This window comes from Aethalodelphis obliquidens, unplaced genomic scaffold (genome assembly GCF_003676395.1).
Source record: "Aethalodelphis obliquidens isolate GAN/ISIS:26980383/991018 unplaced genomic scaffold, ASM367639v1 scaffold16, whole genome shotgun sequence".
NCBI lineage: Eukaryota > Metazoa > Chordata > Mammalia > Artiodactyla > Delphinidae > Aethalodelphis > Aethalodelphis obliquidens.
In genome coordinates, this window is record NW_020837960.1 from 16960350 (window position 1) to 16987273 (window position 26924).

The 26924-nt window shown below is 36.0% G+C and overlaps 1 long non-coding RNA gene across 3 annotated transcripts in view; it reads left to right on the forward strand.

Moving 5' to 3' along the window:
- Positions 1-389: 389 nt before the first annotated feature.
- The window catches only part of LOC113625637 (uncharacterized), a 33575-nt gene continuing 7040 nt past the window's right edge, over positions 390-26924 (forward strand). Inside the window, exons 1-6 of one of the 3 annotated variants that reach the window (XR_003434760.1) lie at positions 390-616; positions 13983-14106; positions 19853-19893; positions 22668-22755; positions 24353-24448; positions 26394-26559. This is a non-coding gene — a long non-coding RNA (uncharacterized LOC113625637). Of the gene's footprint in view, positions 617-13982; positions 14107-19852; positions 19894-22667; positions 22756-24352; positions 24449-26393; positions 26560-26924 lie in introns of those variants that run through there. The other 2 variants (XR_003434758.1, XR_003434759.1) reach the window with 2 other exon arrangements.

The window sequence follows — 26924 nt, forward strand, 5'->3', positions numbered from 1 at the left end:
GTTATCCCGTCTCTCCCGCTAGATTGATGAGATCAGGCATCACTCGAAAATGGCGCCGAAAGCGCTGAGGCTCCTCATTCAAATTCGTTAGAGCCAACCCCGCCGCCCCGGGGCATGCCGGGAACGCGGGCTGCCTCCACAGCTGTCAATACCGCCTCCTAACCTCCGTACTCTAGCTTTCCCGACACTTCTGCTCATGCGCAAACTCCTACCCCAACCCCCCCACGCCTTGAACATGCGCAGAATCATCGAGTGTTCACCGTTCTGCCTTCGCTTACTCAGTCGCAGCCCTTCTCTTTTCTTGCGCGTGCGTGCAGCTCCTATGCTCAGCCTAAGAGGTAGAGGGGCCGTGCGGAGTGTGGGCCCGAGGGTCCGTAGATGACGTATCAGTCGATAGGCATTTATTCTACTGTTCAAGGAAAACAAATAAGGGTGCAGCTTAGGCGAAAAGAAAAACATCTTATTGCCAGTGTCTAAACTCCAACGGAATGTGTCTGAGACCGTGTGTATGGATACACGTGTACTTGAATCAACCCCGCCTGTGTGTACAGCTCTTGCTGTTAAGTCAACGCTTTACCGGAGCTATCGCACTTAAGCCTCAGAACAACTTTATGAGGTAGGTACTATTATCATTCTCCGTTTGCAGACCAGGAAACGAAGGCTCAGAGACGTTGTAAGTAATTTCCCTAAGGTAGCACAGGTAGCAAGCACGTGGACGAGTCCGCATCTGTCAGATTCTGGAGCCCGGGCCGTTCTCTACCATGCTGTGCGACCCAACCTGTGTGTGTGTGTGTGCGTGTGTGTGCGCGCGCGTGTGCTGGAGCCCGGTTCTAGGTTCCCTGTTATGAAGGCACTTTCACTGAATCTAGTTTCTCTCACCGCGTTCTTGTTCTTAAACATTCTGCTCGATTTTGGAGAGGTAAATGGGTTATTGGGCAGTCTTTGGGATCGCTTAGGGTGATTTTTAAAAAAAACGGTTGGTAAGGTAACTTAATCTTGCAAAGACGGGTTTCTGTTGTGTCACGCACTGGTAAAGTAATAATAGCTAGATACCATATATTGACTGTACTCTGGGCTGCCATGGTGCTAAAATAAACGCTTTACGGAATGATCATGTTTACTGCCCATATCAGCCCTATGAAGTAGGCATTATCTTTATTTTACACAAGAGGATACCTGAGACTCAGATTAAGAAACTTGCCCCTAAGTTTTATAACTAGTAAGTAGAAGCACAAGACCTAGGTAGATCTGTCCAACGTCAAAAACTGGACACTATGGTAAGACAGTAGATGATGATACATTTGTCAATACTGGAACACCTTCTTTAAAAATCTCTTTTAATCATTCATTTGCTTGAGAGAATTATCCTACCTGCCACAGGCTAGTTAAGATGGAAAAAAAAACAAACTGCCATTGATTCTAAATGATTACATTTTAAGATTATTTTAAAACTGGTTGCTTTTTTTCCTGATCCCAAGTTACAATGAATTTTCTAAAGAATCCAACAGTTTAAAATCTGGGGCATTGCTACACTTATTTCTAGTTTTTTGTTGTAAAACAACTTGTGATGAATCATAACTGAGTGTACAAAGACATACATCATTGTGAGAGTTAAATTAGACAACGCAGGTGAAAATGCCTGAAGTGCTAAGAAGTAAGGAAATGGGAGAAGGCTAGCATGGTTTGCATTATTGTGGTACAGTTGGAAGAGAAATGGATTTTAATAATTTGACATCATCAAGAAGTAACATGATTGAGTAGTATGGGGCTTACGTCTCTATGGTACGTTTGTGCACTGGTTAAGTGAGTAGACTCTGGAACCAAACGGCTTGGGTTGGAGCTCAGCTCTGCTATTTACTAGCTTTGTGACCCTGCATGAGTTACTTTTTCTCAGTTTGATCTTTTGTAAAAGGATTAATGCTAGTACCTCAACCGGTTGTTGTAAGGATGTAAATGAGCTAATATATTAAAGGTATTTGAACAGTGCTTGGTATATTAGTGAATGTTAGCTATTGTTGTAAGTCAGTTATTAACACTGATCTTTTAAAATGGTTTCTTTAGAGGTATTTTAAAAAACTACAGTTAGGGCCGTTAGGAATTAGCATTTGTGTTCAAGAGCCCCTTAAAATGATAAATCAACCTGACGAATTATTTTTGCCAAATAGAGTAATGATTTCTGTCAGATGAATAAAGATGTTAAGAGTAACCTAAGAAGATGGAATCGTTTTACTGCTTTTTCTAATTATTAAAGTTAAAGGGAAAAGGGAATAAAACCACTCTAAAATGTAAAGTAAAAACCATCCAAATTTCTATCATCTAGAGATAAATACATATCCTTTGTAATTTAAAAATATACCTGTGGAGAGAATCAGCTAGGTGAAGTCTGGATAAGTGGTATATTTGGGGAATTTATTTGCAAGATTGTACTAGAACATCATGAATTGGTAAAGTTTTAAATCCAGTCCCCTTTTAAGATTTATTCTGTCAAGAGAATTCCAAAGTGATGATGATATTAATAAATAATAACATTTATTGAGTACCTACAATGTGTCAGCTAAGCATGCATATCCATTTTCTCCTTGAATCCTCATAATAACTCATGAGGTGGGTGCAATTATTATCTCCCATTTTCCACATACTAAAGTTTATGTAGAGGTCACTTTTAGAAGATTTAAGTCCTGTTTTAAGATCCTGTTTAATAAACCAACAATCCTTCATTAAAGCTTCTTGATTCACTAATATGGGAGAAAACAAAATCAGGTAACTTGGTTCCTAAGCCTGAAACCAACTGGAAAAAAAAATGGTGTTTTGAAAATGAAGAATTTTATGTTTGACCACAAGGGGGTGCAAATTCCCGAGTTGAATTTTAAAGAAAAAAAAAAGAGTACTTTTACTTCAGATCATCAGATTCACAGGTAAAAAGCTAGTAAGAATACCTTCCTTGAAGTTTAATACTCCACACAGTGATATACTTTATGTGAAGAAAGAACTCAGTTATTTAGGGACTCAGCTGGGGTAGAAGTTGTCAACTTTCTTTCATTTTCAATACAGTGAAGAGTTAATCACCCTACCCCCACCCCTTTCCACCCACCCAGTTTGTTTTTCTGCATACTCTTCTTGACTTGTCATAAGAGTAAAACTGAAGTCATAATTTAAAATTTGAGGTTTTACTTGGAAACTGCAGTGCAATCACCAGCAAATGAATGGTAAATATGGGTAGTGTGGAGAGCAGAGGTCTTGTAATTTCAATGCTTTTTTTCCCTCCTGCTGTTTCTGATGAGTAAGCTGCCACTGATGGAATGTTGGCTTCAACATATTAGCTTATTTAGATAAAACTGTGAAAGCTATAGGTCTGTTCATCTTTTAAGGAAGAATGAAGCCTCTTAAAGAAAAACATTTTGAACAGTAACTCAGTATACACTGGTGAATGTTTTAAAAACAATTTGCATAGATGCAAATTGCATAGATGTAAAAGCTACATAAATAGCTTTTATTTTCCTGTTGGTCTTGTTTTTCTGAGGTGGACTTAGTTTAAAAAAAAACTCTTTTACTTGGAAATAATTTCAAATTTACAAAAAGTTGCAAAAATAAAAATAGTTCAGAGAACACCCATATCATTTACTTGCTCTTTTGCAAGGTCTCTGTCTCTCTCCAAATATATATATATATATATATATTTCTTTATATGCAATTTTTTTTCTGAACCATTTGAGGTTAAGTTACATACATCCTGGCCCTTGATCCCTAAATACTTAAGTGTGTATTTCCTGTCAACTTCATAAATTTACATTGAGAAAATACTTCAGTCTACCATCCACATTCGCATTTTGTAGGTTGGTCCTTATACCATTTCCCCCTCCAGTACAGGAGCCAGTCTGGGGTCAGGCACTACATTTAGTGGGTCTTGACTCTAGCTTCTTTTACTGAAACATTTCCACAGCCTTTCTTTATCTTTTATGACCTTGATATTTTTGAAGAATATAGTTTCTCCTTCCACCCTCCTTTTTGATAGAACATTCCTTATTTTGTTTTTGTCTGATGTTTCCTCATGATTAAATTGAGGTTTTGCATTTTTAACTGGACTACTGCACAGGTGGTATTATGTCCTTCTCAGGGTACCACTTCTGGAAGCACATGATATCCATATGTCCCTCACTGATGATGTTAATTTTGACCACCTGATCCATATATGGCCCGAATTTTCCAATGTATAGTTACTGTTTTTTTCCTTCCTGGCAAATAATCAATTTGTGGGGAAATATTTGAAGATAAAGCTTGCTCTTCATCAAAGTTCCCATTTAAATATAGCATCCATTATTGCTGATATAATTTTACCATGATGGTTGCAAAATGATTCAACAAATCTAATACTCCTTTCACATTTACCAGTCAGCCCACAGCATTCTACTGCAAACAGAGCCCTTTCTTCTCCTCTATTTATCTATTTATTATCTGCATTAACTTATGAATTCCTATGTTTTTCCATTTCTGTATTTACCTTGTTTTCCTGTATTCTTTCTATATTTATATGTGTGTATATATATATATATATTTGTGTGTGTGTGGTACACGGGCCTCTCACTGTTGTGGTCTCTCCCGTTGTGGAGCACAGGCTCCGGACGCGCAGGCCCAGCGGCCATGGCTCACGGGCCCAGCCGCTCCGTGGCATGTGGGATCTTCCCAGACCGGGGCACAAACCCGTGTCCCCTGCATCGGCAGGCAGACTCTCAACCACTGCGCCACCAGGGAAGCCCTATATGTGTATATTTTGTACATTTTTTTCTGAACCATTTGAATGTAAGTTACACACATCATGACCTTTCACCTCTAAATATTTAAGCCTGTATTTAATTATTTTAGTGTTCGAATTGTCCCAGATTTAGCTAGTGGAAGCACCTTTAGTTTGGGTCCTGTCTTTGTGGTATGCTTATATCATTTTTTGGGCGTACTTCCTTGCTTTCTGGTATAATAAGATGTTCCAAATTTAGCTTGCGCTTACCCTGCCCTAGCCCTAGTGTTAGCTTTTTCTCCAGAGCCCTGTTTCCTCTTAGTGGAGAATGGTATTAGATATCAAGGTTAGGTATGCTCATTGCTGCTTCTTGGACCTTTCAGGAGACAGAGCTAGGAAATATATACATATATATGCACATTAAAATATGCATACACTAAGATGTACATATATGTTAATAAAATTAAGCTCATGTATATTATTATTTGTATTATAATTGAGAAGATATCATAGCAATATTTATAAAGTTCTGAATAAAGTCATGAAATCACAATCCACATTAACAACTCATACAATTTTCATGTTCCCTTAGTAAATATCTGTACATATAATTTTATAGGGTCATAGTGTGAAATAGTTTTCTTTTTCCACTTAACATGTAAGAAGCATCTGAGTTACTATATCATTTTTACAATCTCATTCTAAATTTCTCTGCTATGTATCATTTAGCAGATTCTACCATTCTTTTATTGGTGGACATCTAGGTTGTTTTCAATTTTTTGTTATTATAAATAATTCTGAAGTGAACATTTTTATATTTTCCTAATTAACTTTCTTATTTATTCATTTATTTATCAGACGATTTCTCAGAAGTGGGAATATGTTTGATATGTACTGGCACACAGATTAGTCAAACATTTACCAAAGTCCATATCAGAATTGGATATATAGAGATGAGAAGTATGTAGTCCCTGTTAGCAAGGAGCTGAAAGTCTAATGGAAGAAAGATAAATTCTTTAAAAATTATAATTTGAAATGTACAGGAAGAACATTAACCCAGGTAAGGAATAGGTGGCTCAGGAAAGCTTTTTAGGAGGGAGGTGGTGGTTGAGCTGCGTCTTGAAGGATACCTTGGCGAAGCCTTCGAGGAACCAGTGTAAAAGAGAGAGCAGAAGTAGGCCATAGAGAGCATTTTAAGCAGAATCACTGGAGTGTAAGGAAACAGAGGAGTCAGAAAGAACCTGGCATGGTCAAGAATATTCAGGTAGTTGTGTGATTTGTTGCCTAGGTGCTTTGGAGGAGTTGAGAAAGGTTAGCCTGATCAAGTGGATAGAGATTAAACCATGAAGGGCCTTACATATCACTTTTACATTGATGCAATTGAAAAATCTTAAACCAATGAGTAATACGATCAGATTTATATTTTAGAAATTCACTTTAACAAGGGTACTGGAGAACAGATTAGAAAATGCAAGAGCGGTGATAGAAAGTCCTGGAGAGGCTATTGTAGTATCTAGGCAAGAAATAAAAACGTATTTGAACCAAAGAATTAGAAGTGAAATATAAACAAGATTGGATTTACTTACTCAGTATTAACTATGTAACTATTCCCAGGTAACTATTTAGCACCTACTCTGTGTTATGTATTGTTCAAGGTACTGAGCATATAGGGATAAGCATAACAGCCACAGTTCCTCCCTTTATGGTGTAGTCTACTGAGAGAAACAAGGATTAAGTTAATAATCATACAAATTACAACAGCAGGAAAACACAGGATGCCCTAAAAGCGTACACCATGGGGACCTAACACTGAAGATTTAAGTAAGGCCTTTCTAAGGCGGGACAGTTAAACTGAGACTTAGGAAGGAAGACCACTCTAGGCAAAGGAGGAGTGTATGTTAATGTCCTGAGCAGAAAGGACCAGTAAATTCAATGCCCATGAGGCTAGAGCAGAGTTAGCTAGGATGGAAAAAGTTGGAAGGTAAGACTAAAGAGGCTTAGGAGCCTTTGTATAATACATGGAGAAGAGAGAGAGGAGGCGTGTAGCAGGACTCCTAGGTTTCTGGTGTGGGCAACTGAGTGTCTCTTGGTACCATTTCCTGAGGGAAAATAGAACAGGTTTGGTGGATTATGATATGTGATTTTTTTTTTTTTTTTTTTTTTTTTGTTGTGCGCGGGCCGCCCACTGTTGTGGCCTGTCCCGTTGCGGAGCACAGGCTCTGGACGCGCAGGCTCAGCGGCCATGGCTCACGGGCCCAGCCGCTCAGCGGCATGTGGGATCTTCCCGGACCGGGGCACGATCCCGTGTCCCCTGCATCTGCAGGCGGACTCTCAACCACTGCGCCACCAGGGAAGCCCAGAAATGTTGATTTTTATATGCCTTTGGGCCAAGTACGTACTTCCATCCTCTGTAGAGGTAACTGGATATTAGGATTGGATTTTTGATTTGGAAGTCTGGAATTTGGGGGAAGGTCTGGTTTGCATGTTGTCTGTAGATTTACTAGTTGACCAATTGTAGATGGTAGTTTAAACTGTGGGATTGGATGAGATCACTGAGGGAGGTATGTAGACTGATAAAAAGGTTCAACACAGAATCTTGGAGAACATTGGTAGCTACACAAAAAATGTATACACCAGAAAAAAAATTTGCTATAAATAGTAAAGACACATGACAAACTAAAAAATATTTTTAACATATAAAGTAGGTAAAGGGTTAATATCCTCAATATATAAAGAGATAGGTCTATAAGAAAAATAGAGTTAACCAATACACAGTTAGCAAAAGGAGAAAAACAAATACAAGTTTTTCTTGTTTTTCTTTTTCAAATAAGTTCTTGGAGAGGTTTTATTTATTAATCAAACTTTAAGTACTTAAGGAAAGCAGAAGTTATAGAAGTTATAAAATTCTAAATGCTAAATATTTAAGAGACCTTAAAAAGCATCCTTAAAAGTGATTGCTGTTAAAATTTACAAAGACTGGGCTTCCCTGGTGGCGCAGTGGTTGAAAGTCTGCCTGCCGATGCAGGGGACACGGGTTCGTGCCCCGGTCCGGGAGGATCCCACATGCTGCGCAGCGGCTGGGCCCGTGAGCCATGGCCGCTGAGCCTGCGCATCCGAGCCTGTGCTCCGCAACGGGACAGGCCACAACAGTGAGAGGCCCGCGTACCACACACACACACACACACACACAAATTTACAAAGACTAATAACAGAGTTTCAAGTTGAATTTAAAAGTTAAGGAAGAACTAAAGTTTTTTAGTTCATAACTTTGATAAGAATTTAAATGACCCTTGAATATTCTTTTGAATGCACGAAAGACATTTAAAAAACCTCCTCACATTGACGGTATGAGTGAGTAAAGGCTGGTGGCAATGTAAATTAAAGCAGACCTTTTGGAAAGTAATTTAGCAATAATAAAAAAGATTATAGAAATAGTCATGTTTTTCCTGCCAGAAATTCCAATTTCAGGAGTCTAGGTGAAATAAATCCAAACTATGGAAAAAGATCTATATAGGAAGATGCCCATTGCAGCATATTAAATAAAATAGCAAAAAGGGGGGGGGGTTGGGTTGCAATGTCTAGTAGTAGTAAAATTATTGAGTAAACTGTGGAAAATTCACTGGATTTACTATTAGCATCATCACAAAATGATGCATACCAACTGGAAAAATGTTTGTAAGTGCAAGATGTTAGAGGTATAATTAGGATGATTGGAACTACTTCTAAAACACACAGAGGAAAAGTACAAGGAAAAACTTTCAATGCATATCAAGGTTTTCTGATCAAAGCTAAAAAGATAAAAGCCAGTCTAAAATTTGGCATTGTTGACCCTGCCAAACTATCTTTCTAAGGAACATTGATAGTCTATGAGCTAGTCCAGTGATTCTTAAACACTGAGAATTTGTTGACAGTTACAGATTCTTTCTCTAGAATCATGTGCATATGTGAACTGTTTGCACGTAATTTTAGAGATGGATGATGGTCGATGGAGTTCCTGAAGAAAGGTAGAGGAAAATGATTCATTTTTATGATAGGCATAATAATGGTTCTCCTAAAGATGTCCGTATCCTAATCCTTGGAATCTGTGAATATGTTATGTTACATGGCAGGGAGTATTCAGGTTGTAGATAGAATTAAGTTTGCTACTTAGATGACCTAAAAATAGATTTTCCTGTATTATCTGAGTAGGCTCAATATAATTCCACGATTTTTCTAAATGTGGAAGAGGGAAGCAGAATAGTCAGTGTCAGGGTGGTGAGATGTGAGAAAGACTCAACCAGCTATTGCTGGCTTTGAAGATAGAAGGGGGCCATGAGCCAAGGAAGGAGGGCAACCTCTAGAAGCTGGAAAAGGCAAGAAAACAGATTCTTTCTTAGATCCTCCAGAAAGGAATGTAGCTCTTGTGGGATCTTAGTTTCCCGAACAATGATTGAACACCCCCACCCCCCACCCCCGCCACAGCAGTGAAAGTGCTGAGTCCTAACCACTGGACCACCAGGGAATTCCCCAATTCTGGTTTTGAGAGTTTCATAATGGCCTGGAATCTGTCTGTCCTTGTTCTGTGTCTTCAGCACAGTTACTGGCATTAATATTTAATGGGAATGAATGGAACTCAGCAAAGAGAGAGAGGATCACCAATTGCTCTGCCACCTGAACAAATCTGAGAATTACTTGTTTTACTCTATTATGTTCTGTGTATTCTTATAATCTGTGAGTTAAAACTGCTCTAGATTGATTGTTAAGGCTGTTTTCTGAAATAAATTGATGTTTACTGAGTATCACTTATGAACAAGGTATTTTGTTTTAAGACTGTACTTGTTTATTATCATATATTTAAAACATTGTGCTATAAATAGCTATGCTTAGGATTTTCCCCCTCCAGGAATATTATAACTAGTAAACTAGAAGAATTATAATAAAAGGCAAAAAGAATAAGGTTTAACAATGGCTGGTTTGAAAATGTTTCTAATCTCTGTCATATATCCATAGCTATTTATTTTCTACTATGAGTTTTTAATTTTTCAAATTTAATATTTACCTGATAATTTCAAATTAAGCTTCTAATCAGGTTAGTGTATTGGTAAAAATATTGTATATATTGGTAAAATACTAAATCTAAGTATTTTTCTGTACTTTTTTTGTTTAACAAATACATCAAAGTACTTTTTGTCTTTTTTAGGTCTGTGAAGTGTCAGACCTCAAGACAGACAACAACTGTTTCATTAGGTTCACAGTATCTAGTGCACTAATCATAAACCTGTACAACATTTACTGAAATTTGTTGGTAATGTGGTGAGTTTTTCCCACATATTCACCCATTTACATTCCCTTTTTAAAATGCAAGTGTGTCATTTATTTCAGATATTGACAGAATCTTTGTTCTGTGAAGTAACTTTGGTAGTTTCTTTTCCCTGTAGCTAATTGATACATTAAAAAAGCAATGATAAAATCCTCCTCAGAAGTAAGAGAATGGACTTAGGACATGGGGAGGGGGGAGGGGGAAGGGTAAACTGGGACGAAGTGAGAGAGTGGCATCGACATATATACACTACCAAATGTAAAATAGATGGCTAGTGGGAAGCAGTTGCATAGCACAGGGAGATCAGCTCGGTGCTTTGTGACCACCTAGAGGGGTGGGATAGGGAGGGTGGGAGGGAGACGCAAGAGGGAGGGGATATGGGGATATATGTATATGTATAGCTGATTTACTTTGTTATACAGCAGAAACTAACACAACAATGTAAAGCAAATATACTTCAATAAAGATGTTAAAAAATAATTTAAAAAGTTACTTAAATGGTTCATAACTATATGCTTTAATTAATTACGTATCAGTTTATAAGTACTTTATTATCCATAAATATTTTTGGATGATCCTTTAAAAATCACAAAAGGCAAAAAAAGAAACTACTCTTAGAGTAGTTTCTTTTTAGAGTATATCCATATTAGTTATAGGGGAGAAAATTTACACATGGATCAGGAAATATATTTGTTTGGGGAAATTTACTTTGCATGGTTTAGAGCCCCAGTTTCTGAAAGTCATTTATAACAGATTCGTACATATTTTCAACTCTGATTCTGTTAGGATTATGGAGGTATAAGGGTTTTTTTCTCCTATATAAAGAATTGTTTTGCTTCCACATTCGTGGAACTAATATTATAGGACTGAACTAACATTCATTTACAATTAATAATTATAATATTTAGTGAAGAAGTATGAACTACCCACCTCACAACCCATTACCAATAAGGATACCTGGAAAGGGATAAACCCATTTGTTTGTTATTTACTTTCTAAAAAGTTAGTGTGAAAATGCTGGCCTTAAATGATATATTAAATACAGTGTTTTGAAACATTGTTTTAAAATAATTTAAATTTCCTTAGTAAAGGAAATTTAGCCTATTCAGGTTTGGAATCGTAGAATATTAAAAGTTAAAACACACCTATTTGTAACTGCCCCTTGGAGCTGCTGAGAACAAACTCATTCCCACCTACATGTGATAACACCTTAAGTATGACTTCTAGTACTTTCAACCATGAGGACAACTGAATCTCCATTCTCCAAACATCTATGATTTTAAACCCTTCACAGTCTTGGTTTCCTTCTCTGGTTGTTCTCCAGTTTAACAGAGCCTATCTCAAAAAGTGACACCCCAAATGGTAAATCATATACCATATATAGTCTAAAATACACAAGCATTGGTTAACTTTTTGTCTGGTCATTAAAAATGTGTGTATTTGGGGAGCAATTTAAGTAATAAAAAGGACTGGTAAATAATAGTCATGGATCTATTCTTGACCCTTTATCAAAGGAAAATTGAATAATAAACCTTACATTGAGTAAAAAACATTTAAAATGACAACTCATGGCTTTGTCAGAGACTTTATTGACTTGGGATTAGCCTTGTCCTGGAAGTTGAGTAGGACAGGAATCTATTAACATTTATTTCTTATTCATTTCTAGTAAACAGAAGTAAAATTGGGACTCTCTGGTCTCTAGGAGATATGACTGAGGATGTATGACCTGTTCTCTATGACAGTTGAGCCTCATGCTACATTTTCTATTCTTAATATGTAAAAACATTACTTCGTGTAGAACAAACCTATAGGGAAATAGGGAGAATAAAATACAGCACATTCTCTTTTGGCAAAGAAATGCTTACGTGTTTTAAACAAATTAACTTTTTAAGGCAGCTCTGAAGAAGTAATTTATTTTAAATAGGTGAACAGTTTACAGCTCTTATGGGAACACTTTTTCCTTACTTTTCTTCGTCATAGGATTAGGCCCTATGTTTTTAATTTAACTCCTTTAATTTTTGCTGTTAACATTTAATTTACTTGATGACCCCATACTGTTAACTTTTGACCCAGTGAACTCAGGATGGTATATACAGACCATATACCTGATTTTAAAGAAACTCTTTAAAGAAAAATAATGTTTGAAGTGAACAGAAGATTAAATTCATTTCAATGTTCCATGTAGAGAAGTATCACACATACTTAACCAAAGAACATTTTTCCCCTTTGGAGGATGTATTTTTATAAACATGCGGTTTTTACAATTAGATGTTTATGCCATTGGCAAAACAACCCAAAGCTGATGTGACTGAACTGCAATATTTCTAATAAACTGTAAAACCACTAATACAGTATAGTAGATATGAAACCTTTTCCTGATAAGAAATTCTTATAGCATGTAGCTAAATCTAATGGTCCTTCCATCTACCTGTACTTATACCCAATTTCCTTTCCTATCATAAAATTGAAATTCCTAAAGTTGAATCCTTTCGATGTAAAAAATGTTAGTACATATAGTTGTTAATTATGATAAAGTTCAAAGCTTCTTCTAAATTACTTGATGTAAAGATACTTTGTATATAACTTTTATTTGCCCTTAAAACTGAACCTGTGGACTTGCTTTTGAACATTTCCTCCCTAATTATAAAATAAGAGTCCTATTATTTATTGAACTGTTTAAAATGCAGCTTAATGATTATTATGGGTATCTTCAAATATGCCATATTTACTTTATTCAAAAATGAACAGATAGTTAAGCAATAACTGCTATATGCTAAACACCTTTATGTATAGGGGTATTAACAAGCCTTCTAATCTCTGGAAGTAGTGCAAGCTATATATGTTTCTGTATAAAACTTCATGGTTTGCTAATAAGGTATCATGGTTGTTGTTTCTTAATTTAAATACTAAGGGAATGTTATAAAAGGTGTTTTAATTTCATTTTATTTTTTAAATAAATGGAAGTATTTTTGTGTGTTTTTATAGCCATGGAGGGAAATAATGAGATTTTGCACTAGGGAAGTAATGCTTGGAATAGAGGTTAAAATAAGGTAAGAAAGCAGGTCTTAAGTGAGTAAATGGAGTGAAAAAAGCTGGAGTGGTAAGCGGTTGTGGTCAGAGATCAAGATATTGGAGTCTAAGGCCATGGAGTAATTTCTTGGTGTGTGGCTCTGGGTCTGGAAGGCTGAATGAAGTGGTTATAAGATGGTGGAGTCAGAGTTCAAGGTTGTTGGATGGGTTGTCTGTATGGACATGGAAATGGCGCACAATAGCAGAAAATGCAGGGGAGGTGGATACTGGCAGCCAAGTGCCAAAGTCCTCGATGAGTAAGGGAAGGAGTGACTGGGCAATTAAGTAATGACAGTGAAAGAGAGGAACAAGGACTAAAAAATTTCCAAGACTGTTAATCATGCCCACAAATGAAGAGTCATGAGGGCAAGGACTAGGTCTTATTTAATGCTGCAAATATTTGTTGAATTAATGAATAAACAAATGATGACTTTATCATTTTGAATAGTATTTATTCATGTTGAATAAGTATTTCTGAAAACTTTGTGTTTTTCTATTATAAGAAATTGGTATTAAAGAAGATACAAATGGGCAAGAGGTAGAAAAAGGTGAATAATCCCACACCCAGAAATAACCACTATTAACCCCCGTTATTAAATTTTCACAACTGTTTTTTGTTCATATATATTTCCTAGCAGTAAATATTCAAGTATAATGTACTTTAATGACTGAATAAGTATTCTACTATAGAATATAAGGATGTACCATAGCAGTTTCTTATTTGGGAGTATTTATATTGATGCCTACCAGTTTTTCTCTACTGGTAAAAGGAACAATGTATCAATAATCGTTAAATTTTTGCCTTATTTATTTCCTTAGGATTCAGTCTTAGAAATGGATTTTCCGGTAGGGTCTTCATAATGAGCCTATTTATCTTTATTTTAGGTCTACTTCTAACAGGCTTGTTTATATGCATTCTTATTCTATCCTGGATTGGAATCAGAAAATTGGACAGTGTTGCAGGTTCTGACTGATGCAGGCACACTGACAGTGATGAAAGTGAGAACTGGTAAGTAAAAGTTCTTCTTCACAGGAATAATGATGGGTGTTTTAAAAACTTGGAATCAAGTAAACTTTTCATGATTAAAATAAGAAATGATTCATGAGCTGAATAACAGGATATAGTGGTCAGTTCAGAAATACATATTCAAATTAAATAAAAACCTCTATGAATAACCTACATTTATTGACAGCATCCAATTTTAGGAGAGATTTTAAAAAATCGTGAATAGGGACTTCCATGGTGGTCCAGTGGTAAAGAATCCGCCTTCCAGTGCAAGGGACATGGGTTCGATCCCTGGTCAGGGAACTAAGATCCCACATGCTGCCGGACAACTAAGCCTGTGCGCCACAACTGCTGATCCTGAGCGCCTCAACTAGAGAACCCGCATGCTCTGGAGCCTGCGCACCACAACTAGAGAGAGGAAACCGGCATGCCACAACTAGAGAGAAGGCTGTGAGCCACAACGGAGATCCCGTGTGCAGCAACTAGGACCCGATGCAGCCAAAACAAAATTGTGAAGAGTCATCAAAGTCACTGCTCCTCAAGACTTTTTCACAAATGTGTGGTTTGGTCAATAGCAGAGAAGAGTGAATAATAGCCCTAGAAACTTGGTCCCAAGATAGAATTTTCTTTAGTTTCACATTTTATCTTAAATTTAAAATGAATGTGCATTATATACCGTAATAGTCCTATGGTTAGTATAAATACCACGCCACGTGGTATACCATTTATACCACGGTTAGTATAAATGTTAGCGTGCCACAACTACTGAGCTTGTGCGCTTCAACTGGAGAGCCCACGTGCTGCAAACTACAGAGCCCACGCACCACAACTACTGAGCCTGAGTGCCATAACTAGAGAGAAGCCCGCATGCAGCAACAAAGAGCCCGCGGGCTGCAACTAAAGCCCGACACAGCCGTAAAAATAAATAAATAAATAAATATTAAAAAAAGAAAATCGACTGTTCAAACAAAAATAATAACAATGTATAATGGGGGTTACAGCATGCATAAGTAAAATATATGATAACAATAGCATAAAGGGCAGGAGGGGAAAAATAGAAATATGATATTTGCTATATGTGAAGTGATATAATATCACTTGAAAGTAGGCTGTGATAAGTTATATATGTAGACTATAAACCCTCAAGCAACCAGTAGAATAATAAAACATTATTAGGTAACAAGCCAACAAATGAGAAAAAATGAAACCATAAAAATTCAATCTGAAAAAAGGCAGAAAAAGGAAGAAAGGAACAATAAACAAATGGAACATAGGACAAAAGGAACAAATAGAAAACAGTAAGATGATAGACTTAAATCTAATCATATCAAGAATCACATTAAATGGAAATGATCTAAAAATCCTTATTAAAAGGCAGAACTTATCAGATTGATAGAAAGAAAGACCCAACACACTTTACATATGAAAATGCAAAAACATTAAGAATGAAAGGATGGAAAAAGATATACCATGCTGTTGCTCACCCTAGTCAAAAGAAAACTGGTGTGGCTAGATTGACATCTAGAAACAAAGTAAGATTTCAAAGTGAAGAATATTACCAGAGATAATGAAGGTCATTTCAGATAATAAAGGGGCCAGTTAATCAGGAGTACATAACGGTCCTAAATGTTTATGCCCCAAATAACAGTAGGTTCAAAATATGTGAAGCAAAAAATGATAGAACTGCAAGAGAAACAGAAGAATCTACAATTATAGTCAGAGATTTCAGTACCCCTCTTTCAAATAATTGCTAGAACAAGTTGAAACCTAGCAAGGATATAGTAAACTTAAACAACACTACCCACCAATATTACCTAATTGACTTGCCTAGAACATTCCACTTACAGTAGTAGAATACATATTCTCTTTAACATGAAACATTTACCCAGAGTGAGCATATTTTAGGCCAGGGGTCAGCAAACTATTGCCCTGGGGCCAAATCTAGCCTGGTTTTGTATTGGCCTATGAACTAAGAATGGTTTTCACATTTTGAAAGATTTCTAAAAAACAATATTGAGATTGTATGTGACCCACAAATCTTAAAGTATTTACTATCTGACCCTCTACAGAAAAAGTTTGCTGACCTTTGTTTTAGGTCATAAAACGTGTCTCAGTATATTTTAAAGGATTCAAGTCATGCTGAAGTATGACCTGACCACAAAGGAATTAAATAAGAAATCAGTAACAGAAAGCTAACTGGAAAATCCCCAAATATTTTGAAACAAAATAACATGCTTTTATATAATCCATTGATTAAAGAAGGACTCAAAAGTGAAATCAGAAAGTATTTTGAACTGAAGGAAATAAAAATATAACATATCAAATTTTGAATAAATGAAATGCCTATATTAGAAAATACAAAAAATATCTCAAATCAATGACCTCAACTTGATGTTAAGATACTAGAAAAAAAGAGCAAGTTAAACACAAAGAAGCAAAAAATAAATCATGAAATAATAAAGATCAAAGTAGAAATCAATGAAATGGAAAACAAAAATCAATTGAGAATATCTGTGGAATCAAAGCCTGGTTCCTTGAGGTGAGTAAAGTTGATAAACTTTTAGCCAGACTAGTCAGGAAAAAAAAAAAAAAAGACACATATCAGGAAGACAAGTAATCAGGAATGAGAGGAGGTGACATCATTATAAATTCTACAAATAAAGGATAATAAGGGGATATTATGAACAACTTTAGGCAAAAAAAAAAAAGTCAACAACTTAGATGAAATGGCCAAAGTCCTTGAAAGACATAAACTACCAAAGCTCATTCAAGAAGAAATAGATAACCTGAATGGTCATTTGTCTGTTGAATTATTAGTTTAAAATATTCCCACAAAGAAAACTTCTGGTCCATAGGGCTTCACTGACAAATCCTTCCAAACATTTAGGAAAAAAAAAAATACGAGTTACACTCTTCCAGAAACGTGAAGAGGAGGGAATACTTCCCAACTTCTTCTTTGAGGACAGTCTTACCCTGATACCCAAACCACACAAAGACATAACAAGAAAACTCAGGCCAATCCCCCTCATAAACATAAGTGTAAAAATTCTAAACAAAATTTTACCAAAATCCAACCATATATAAGAAGGATAGTATTATTGAGTGGGGTTTATCCCAAGAATACAGGATTGGTTTTAACATTCAAAAATCAATAAGTATAATTCACCATATTAAACTAAAAAAGAAAAATTGATCATCTCAATAGATGTAGAAGAAAATTTGACAAAACCCAATTTTCATTTCTGATATTAAAAACTCTCAACAAACTAGGAATGCAAGGATACTTCTTCAACCAGATAAAGGGTATCTACACAAAACCTACAGATAACCTCATACCTACTGATGAAAGACTGCATGCTTTCTAAGATCAGGAACAATACAAGGATTTCTGCTCTTATCACTTTTATTCAGTATTGGAGGTTCTGACCAGTACAATCAGGAAAGAAAAGGAATAAAACAATTTCAGGTTGGAAAAGAGAAAATAAAACTGACATAATCGTCCACCTATTCCACTTGGTGGAATTGACAAAAAGCTGCCAGAATAAGTGAGTTTAGCAAGATTGTAGGATAGAAGATCAATATATAACAGTCATTTATATTTCTACATTCTAGCACCAAATATTAAAAATGGAAGTGCAAAAAATACAGAACATTTACAATAGCATAAAAAATACAAAGTTCTTAGGAATAAATCTGAAAAAGGCATGAAAGACCTGTACACTGAAAACTACAAATAACACTGAGAGGAATTAAAGATGACTTAAATAATTGGAGAGATTTACCTGGCTCATGGGTTCATATTGTTAAGATGTCAGTTCTCCCCAAATTGATCTAAAGGTTCAGTACAGTCCAAATAAAAATTCCAGTAGGCTTAAAAAAAAAAAAAATCTGAGAAGCTGATTCTAAAATTTGTATAGAAATGCAAAAGATCTAGAATAGCCAAAACAATTAAGTTTTATTTATTTTTTTGTTTACTTATTTATTGCTTTTAGGTAACTTTTGGAGGCAAAGTAGGACTTAAGAAAGGTAGCATTGGTGACCACGCAGAGGGATGGGATAGGGAGGGTGGGAGGGAGATGCAAGAGGGAGGAGATACGGGGGTATATGTATATGTATAGCTGATTCACTTTGTTATAAAGCATAAACTAACACACCATTATAAAGCAATTATACTCCAATAAAGATGTTAAAAAAAAAAGTAGCATTGGAATCAGACAGATCTGGACTTAAATCCTAGCTCTGCCCACTGACTGTCTACATTATCTTGAAGATATAACTTTACTTGGGCCTCGGTTTTGCCCATCTGTGAAATGGGTTAATAATACCTCAAGAAGCTGTTGTGAATATTAAATGAAATAATAAATATTTGAGCACTTAACAGTGTCCGACATATAGCATGTACTAAATAAATGTTCCATTGCTAGCTACTATGAAGATACTTCTACATAAATGTAGGAATCCAAAGCCATATTGGATTAGATAATGGTAAGATGCTGAATATATTTTATGATATAATCTTCTGTTTACAGAAATCGTATCACAAAAACCCTTAGTTCAGGGAGGGTCAAACTTGATCCTTTGCTATTTAAAGAAACATGTAGGGTAGCACATTCTAAAATTGAACCTTCTTTAAAAGTGCTTTTTTATTTAGTTCCATAGCCAAGATTTGCTTTGGGGATGAAAATTTATGTTGGTCTGACAGTTTTACATTAAAACAAGCCCCACATTTAAGGGCTAAATAGTTTGGATGACTTGCATTAATGTACCTTTTATACTTTTTGAAGCCATAGCCTTTATACGGGAGTGCCATAGCCTTTATATGGGAGTACCATAGTCAAAGAAAAGTTTTAGGTATTTATTTTATGTGTTTTATCTTAAGGCACATAATTTGTTTAAGCTGGCTAGGAGGACATTCAATTAAAAATTCAGAACATTGAGTGAGATAATCCAGAGAAACAAAGTCTTTTAATTTTATTCATTCAGCTTGTTATCCTCACCCACTAAGGGGTCAGCTAACATGAAGAGATAATGTTTAATAAAGGACAGCTTTGTCTGACCTGAAGTAAAGAGTTCCAAAGCTAGATTACCTCTTTTGAAATTGCTTTGAAATTGCTTTCCTCATCTTACAATCAAAGTTCATATGCAGCCATTTGATGTTGTTTATTGCATTCCCTTTTTAGCCCATAGGGTTTCAATCTATTTCTATATAATGATGACTTTCATATGTCATCAGTAGCTTATTGAGAAAGCTTGAGTCCTCTGTCTTCTAGTGATATCCCACTTAGATCTGACATTAAGTTCATTTTTTTCCTTCAAGCTATTTTTTCCAAATTTCGTGGCTATTATTGGTGACAACACAAATTTTGGGACCTTCAAACTTAAAATCTTAGGTTCATTTCCTTCTTTCCCTCCCATAGGTAAACAGCTGCTAAACTTGTTACTTCTTATAGCTACTTCTCTACAGTGGTACTTGATATATCCCTTTTCATTTTTAAAATTGCCCATTTAATCCAAGCTCTTAAATGTCAAGTTTGTATTGTAGCCTCTTGTATTGTAGTGTATAGAATTATATTGTAGCCTCTTGGTATTCTCCCTAGCCCCCATCCTATCTTATCCCTTTCCCCACTAGTCTACACAAAACATAAAATACTTTCCATCAAACACTCTGTAGAGAAGTATTGCTCGGTGAATACGGAAAACCTGATTAAGTAGAAAAAAGGAATTTAACTGGAATCTCCCTTCCTTTCAGTGATTCTACTTGAAAGGAATGGAGGAGAGCAGAACCTTCAGGTATTGAATCACGACTTTGACAAATACCACATGGGAGACGTGGCTGGCAAGAGACTGATAATATACGATAGAAACCATTGGAAAGATAAAAGGAGCCATAAAATTCAACTTCTGCTAGCCATTCTTTCCCTTTTTGCTCTCCATACACCTCAGCTGGGAATCTTTATATGTGCAGTATTTATTTGGCTTGTGTTATCCTGGTCATTATAAAGTTATCTAGGAGGCTAAGAGAGCTGACCAACTGAGAAGGGAAAGCAGTCTGTTCTGACAGTGATGACAAAAGGAGTTCAAGTCATACCAAACATCTTTCTCCCATTTAGAAACATCCTAGTATTTAAGACCTAGTATTTCATTTCTCTCTACTCCCATATTTGTGTTCTCTGTTCTTATCGTGTCTGTGAGATGACCTGCCTATTCCTGCTCTGCAGTAGTTCTGTATATTGTTGCATCTCTAGTGCCTCGAACAGTGCCTAGCACATAGCACATAGGAAGCACTCAGTAAATATTTGATGAATGAATGAATGGTTACCTTTTCTCTCTGGCAGTCCAAACCCATTGCCACTTTCAAAAAATCCACATGAGATTTTCCGATTCCACTAAACTTCTGTCCATATCAATCTAGTTTTAAATCACTTCATTTTGTACATGCCCTTAGCAATTATTTGTAGTTTGTACTTGATTAATATACTCTTATTATGTTACTTTTCACATATTCCTATATATTTTCTATATATGTTGTATTTTCAACTAAAAGATAATGCCTCAAGTGTTAAATACTGTATGTGCTGTTCAACAATGCCTCATATGCTGCAGAAAGATAGACCCTCAATAGATGGGCAAGCTACCTACCTCCTTTTGAAACATATTCTCTGGATCAGTGTGATCTGCCTTGAAAGGGAGTTTAGATACATAGGTTCTGTTTTTTTGTATTTCACTCATATATTGTGTGACTTTGAGCAAATTCATTCCTTCAGTGTTCAGTTTAAGAACAAATTAAGAAAAGAAACAGTTTCCTAAAGAAAAACATTTTAGAGTTCCAGAAGCATTTGTATGTTGGTAACATTTCTCCAGAAATATTTAATGTAATATACAAGTCTGGACTGGTCAATTTTAATCTTTCCTTGGAATTTCCATAGAAAAGTCCATGTAGCAGAGACACTGAAATAATGTTATACAGAAAATATTAACTATAGAAAGAACCATAGCTTCTTCATAGAGAAGAACCAGAGATAATATCCTGGATTTTTGCAGTACTTAAGCTACTCCTTAGTTGTCTCACAAAGGAATTTAGTGCAGAGGAACACATTCAAGGAATTACTGAGGTTCAGAATAAGACTGTACAAAGTGTAAGAGTGTTTTCTATAATAGTTTCTATAATAGTTTTCAAATAGTTAAGTTAAGAGTCATTCATTCTCTGGCCTCTTTCTCCATCTACACTGTCTTCTGGCAACAATAAAGTGCACCCTATACATGAAAGCAATTTCTAACAATGCCAAATCAACAGCAGTTTCTAGGTCATTTCCATTCCTTCCTCCATGAAAATGTACAACATTTAGGTTATTCCATGTATTTCCCCCATGCCCCAAAATTGTTAGGTTGCCAGAGAAAACTGATCAGGTAATGAATTAACTGTTTGCCTTCAGGTAGTCATTCTAAGTACATACAAAATCAGACATTAACATGAAAATATGAGGGGAAGAAAAACATCAAACCACAGAATTCAGTTCTAGTTTTACTGACATTTATATACCACACTTCCTGTTTATGATTTCAAAAGTGCAGCCATGCAGTGCTTCTATTAAAAACTGAGTAATTGGGAACACTTTTGAGGATTAAAATGGCAACTTACTCAAAGGAAACCCCCCCCCACTAAATTTACTGTTTGTGGAATTGTTATCTTTGTTGTGTAAAAAGTTGAATATTTTTCAAACATCATTTACTAATAGTGTAATTAAAAGGGAACTTGATGGCCTTGTGCCTTTAAAACAAGCAGCCCAGTCAAGAGTCTTAGTTCTGAATTTGACTAGTTGATGGGATAGGGAAACCAAGCCAACGCCCTTCTAATCTATATCTATATATCTATAAAGGTAATTGTTGCAAACATTTGCTTCTTTCCCTTCATTTTGAGATTTCAGTTGACTGTTGTTATGCATTAATTAACAATTAGTTCTGGCTGAAGGAGGGAAAGGGTAGAAGTGAATACAATTCTTAAATGAAAGGTCCTTTCTTCCACTACTAATTTATTCTATTTGAAGCATAATTGTATGAGTTTATTTAATTTTGATGATCACTTCAGAATGTGTGTGTGTATATGTGTGTGTGTGTGTGTGTGTGTGTGTGTGTGGAGAGAGAGCACCCAAGTGAGCAGTGGCTGCTAGCTAGACATCAAAATCCATGTTCTCACTTCTTGGCCATACAGATAAGCTTATTCCCAGCCTCCCCTGCAGTCAGCTGTGGACATGTGACTTAAGTAGCTATGGACATATGACTTAAGTTACAGCCAATGGAATGAAAATGGAAGTTATATGTACTACTTTGAGTCCCCGCCCCTAAAAACTCCCCTTCCTACAGGCTGAAAGAGAAAAGACCCCCAGGGAGTTCTTGGAACTTTGGTACTGAAAGCTTAGGTACAGAAAGACCTTGAAAACTAAGTACTGAAGTACTTGTTTATTTTAGCAAGAAACAAACTTGAGCCATTATACATTTTGGGGTTGATCTGTTAATGACAATTAGCTTACCGTAATTAATTCAATGTACAAAACTTATATTTGCAGTGTCCTCTGATGTACAACTCCAGTGGGCAACATTTACATTGTAATGTATGTAAATGACATTTCCTGAAGCACAATTAAGAGGCTACAGGTATGTATACATATGGATATATATAAATGTTCCCCCCAGGGGTTGTGTAACATTGTAGCTCTGCCAAACCGACTCCAACTTCTCTCTTGGGTTTTATTTTGTAGGAGCATCCATTTGTGTAAAGGCACTTTCCTTTTGTGTTTGTGGTAATAAATTAAGGTGGAATGGATCATCCAACAAGAATCTTAAGGGGAAAATGTATACTTATGAACCACATCAGACCTCTTTGTTAGATTTGTTCAACTGTGTTAGCTACAGACTCTTCTTATAACCGATTACCCTCTGGCATGCATTAGGCCAACAGAGAGTGTTAGCAGCGCCCTTCCCCTCTGCCCGCCAAGCTTACTGCTGTGAGTCATAAAAACTTTTCTGGGCTTCATTTTCCTTTTCTACAAAATGAGAGCTGGATTATATGACCCCAAAGATCCCTTCACTAAAATTCTACTATCTATGACTACAAAGTCCATAGCTATTCGTAGAAATAATTGTTAATGTGAATGTTCCTTTAGATTCCAAATTGATACTGTATAGGTGCTTAAAAGTAACTTGAAGCTATAAAAAAGATGTTTAACTTGCACCAGTTCACAAAGAGGCACAACAGAGGTTCTACTTTTCTCCCAAACAAAAACTATTAAATTGAAAAGATTTTTAACTCACTCAGGATAGTTTTTAGAGTAGTTATAAAACACTATGTCACCTCTCTGATTTCTTTACTCAGTTGGTGAACTATCAAACCAATGCAGAATTTGACATTTATTAAAATAATATACTTGGGCTTCCCTGGTGGCGCAGTGGTTGAGAGTCCGCCTGCCGATGCAGGGGATGCGGGTTCATGCCCCGGTCCGGGAAGATCCCACATGCCGCGGAGCGGCTGGGCCCGTGAGCCATGGCCGCTGAGCCTGCGTGCCCGGAGCCTGTGCTCCGCAATGGGAGAGGCCACAACAGTGAGAGGCCCGCGTACCGCAAAAACAAAACAAAACAAAACAAAAAAAACAGGAATCAATCTTATTCTTTCCAACGTCTGTAGCCTTCCTCATGGCATTTTCTCCCCACCCCCTGTATAAATAAGAGCATAATGGAAGAAAGGTTTTAAGGAGAGATGCACAGACAGTGAATTTTAAAGCTTGAAGGGATTTCAGAGATCATTTAGTCAAAATTCATCGTTTTGCAAAGGAAACTGACACTGGAAAATTAAATGTCTCACTTAAGGTCTCGATATCACCATTGCTACTTGCCAAAACCTGGGTTTCCTTGATCCCCAAATCTGGCACATTTTACCTTCTACTGTAACATGCTTCATCTGAGGTTGGGTCAGACCAGATTAGAGAGAGTACTTTTGGAGAGGGTGGGTACAGGGCACAATGGTAATGGAATGGTAATGATCAGAGTCATAAAATATCTGTGGAGATCATCTATTTCCTAATAATTCTAAATCTTTAACTTTTTTCTTACTCAGTACTGCTTTAAAAATTCTTGGGGGAGAACTCAGATCACTTCTTTGTCTCACATAAATAACACTAAGTAATAAAAGTGACTAGATTACAACTTATGACTTTTACTTATTTGTTCATTTACTTTTGTCTGTCTCTTCCACTAGAATGTATCTTCCAGGAGGGCAGGCCTATACCTTTTTGCTTACTCCAACTCCCTTCTAGCAAGTGTTTGACACATAAAAGATGTTCAGTAAGTACTGGTGAGTGAATTATTAAATCATAACTACTACAAAGCAGTAATCTTATTTGCTTTGGCTCTATTTCTTCTGGAGGTTTTCCCAAGTTTTGTGATTCCATCACCATTCTAAATTAATTTTAGAATTGGGTGAACGTGCTCTGTTCTTCATATGCTCTGAAGTTCAGTCTAGCACAATTGAACTGTTCTATAATATTAATTTTGGTACTCTTAAACTCTTGTGCCAAATTTGCTAAATTTGGGAATGACCTTGATCTGTAATTTTATTTAGGTTTTTATCCACAGATGAATGTGTAATTCACCACCATGAATTAGTGGTGTGCATGTGAAATTAAACTGATGATGAGTCAGGAGGCAACACTGTTGGGTGAGCAAATTTGGAAATAGGAAAAAAGAGATGGTAAACCTTGAAAAATAGAAATATTAGGCTGAAATAAGTATACATTTAAACTTCTATCTCAAATTAAATGTAAGTTTCAAACCTGATAAAAAGAAGTAACTAATATTTTGAAGAGTGGATTTTTCCTTAAAGGTAAGATATTAAAATAAAAACAAAGCAAAACAAAAACACTGAGCCTAAATTTAAACATTAATCTCAATTTTAAAAGGTAGGCCTCATACCTTTTTCTCCTTAGGTTTATTTTCAATATAAATATATGTAGAGAATTAAAAGAGATATATATTTTTTTAACAGCAAAATTTTTACCAGATGAAGAAGCTTAAAAATGTTGGCCTTGTAGTCTATTTCTAGGAATTCATCCTAATTTAGCAAATAATCTGAAATGCTAAAATAGATTTATGCATAAAAAGTTCATAGCAACATTATTTATAAGAAAGTAAGGAAAATAGCTTAAATGACCACTTAAGGAAACACTACTCCACACAAGGATCATTAATGCAGCCACTGAAAATGTTTTTAAAGAGTTTTAAATAATTTGAGGAAACATTTCTGATAAATTGTTATGAAAAACAGACAGTGTGCTCAAGCAAACAGTTTAAACTTCATAAGCTTAAAAAACTGCGTGGAAATATGTCAACCAATAGTCAGTTACCTCTAAATAAAGGAATTATTGGTTGTTTTTTTCTTGCTGTCTCTTTAAAAAGTATTTTTTCTTTACTTTATTTAAACATATTTTCAAATTTTTCTTCACTTACATGTACTACTTTTATAATCAGAAAAAGAAACCTATTACTTGGCGTAGATATGTGTTTATGTCCCAATGATGTGTTTTCAGTATCATCACGAGTATAAATATTGTTGCCCAAAAGAAAAGTTTGATATTGATTTAAATCCAAACAATGGAGTTTCCAAAACAAACACTGGTACATATCCTATAACTTGTAAAATTATAGTGGTTTAATATAATTTATTAATTATTTCGACATAGCAGGCTCTTAGTATGTTCGTTGATGATGAGATGGTTAGAGAAGGGATACTCAATTAAATTACCAAGTTCCTTGAATCTGTCAGTTAGCAACTCTCCCACCAAGAGATTAATGATATAGTCCTATGTTAAAAAGTTGTCCATAAAAATCTCCCTTAGTTTGTGTGGTGCACTTTTGCAAACTATTATTTTGTATTTCAAAAAGAACAGTGTCTTAAGTGCTAATTTTTTACAGACACAAAAGGGAGAAAAATTGATTCTTACCTTGTTTATGTTGGCCAGCTATGAGCTTCAAGTAAGATTCTGTGATCTGTAAACCACCAGTAAAAAAGGTTTCTTGTGGAAATAACTGGCAACAATACTTACCTTGTAAGGTTGTTATGTTTTAGAAATCATGTATGTAAAGTACCCAGCATAGTACATGGCACCTAGGCATTCAGTAAATGGTGGCTGTTATAATAATACAATATATAATATTACTATGACATTATCTGTCATATATAGAGGTTGAGTTGAAAAAATATGAAGTGCAGTCTATTTAAAAACATTATTCTACACTTTCAGATAAAGATGGGGAGTGAAGGCTGATCACAAAATTTTCCTGCCCAAATACTTTACAAAATAGTTTGCGCGAAAAAAAGAACAGTAAAAACTCCTTTAAAAACCTTACCAGGGACTTCCCCGGTGGCGCAGTGGTTAGGAATCTGCCTGCCAATGCAGGGGACACAGGTTTCAGCCCTGGTCCGGGAAGATCCCACGCTCTGCGGAACAACTAAGCCTGCGGAACTACTGAGCCTGTGCTCTGGAGCCCGCGAGCCACAACTGCTGAGCCTGAGCGCCACACTACTGAGGCCCGTGCGCCTAGAGCCCGTGCTCCGCAACAAGAGAAGCCACCGCAATGAGAAGCTTGCGCACCGCAACAAAGAGTAGCCTCCGCTCGCAGTAACGAGAGAAAGCCCGCGCACAGCAACAAAGACCCAAGGCAGCCAAAAATAAATAAATAAATAAATTTATAAAAAAATTACCAGAAGCAGCGAGAAAAAAGAAAAGTCTGCAACCTAAGCCAATGAAGGCCAAAATAATACTATTATTTCA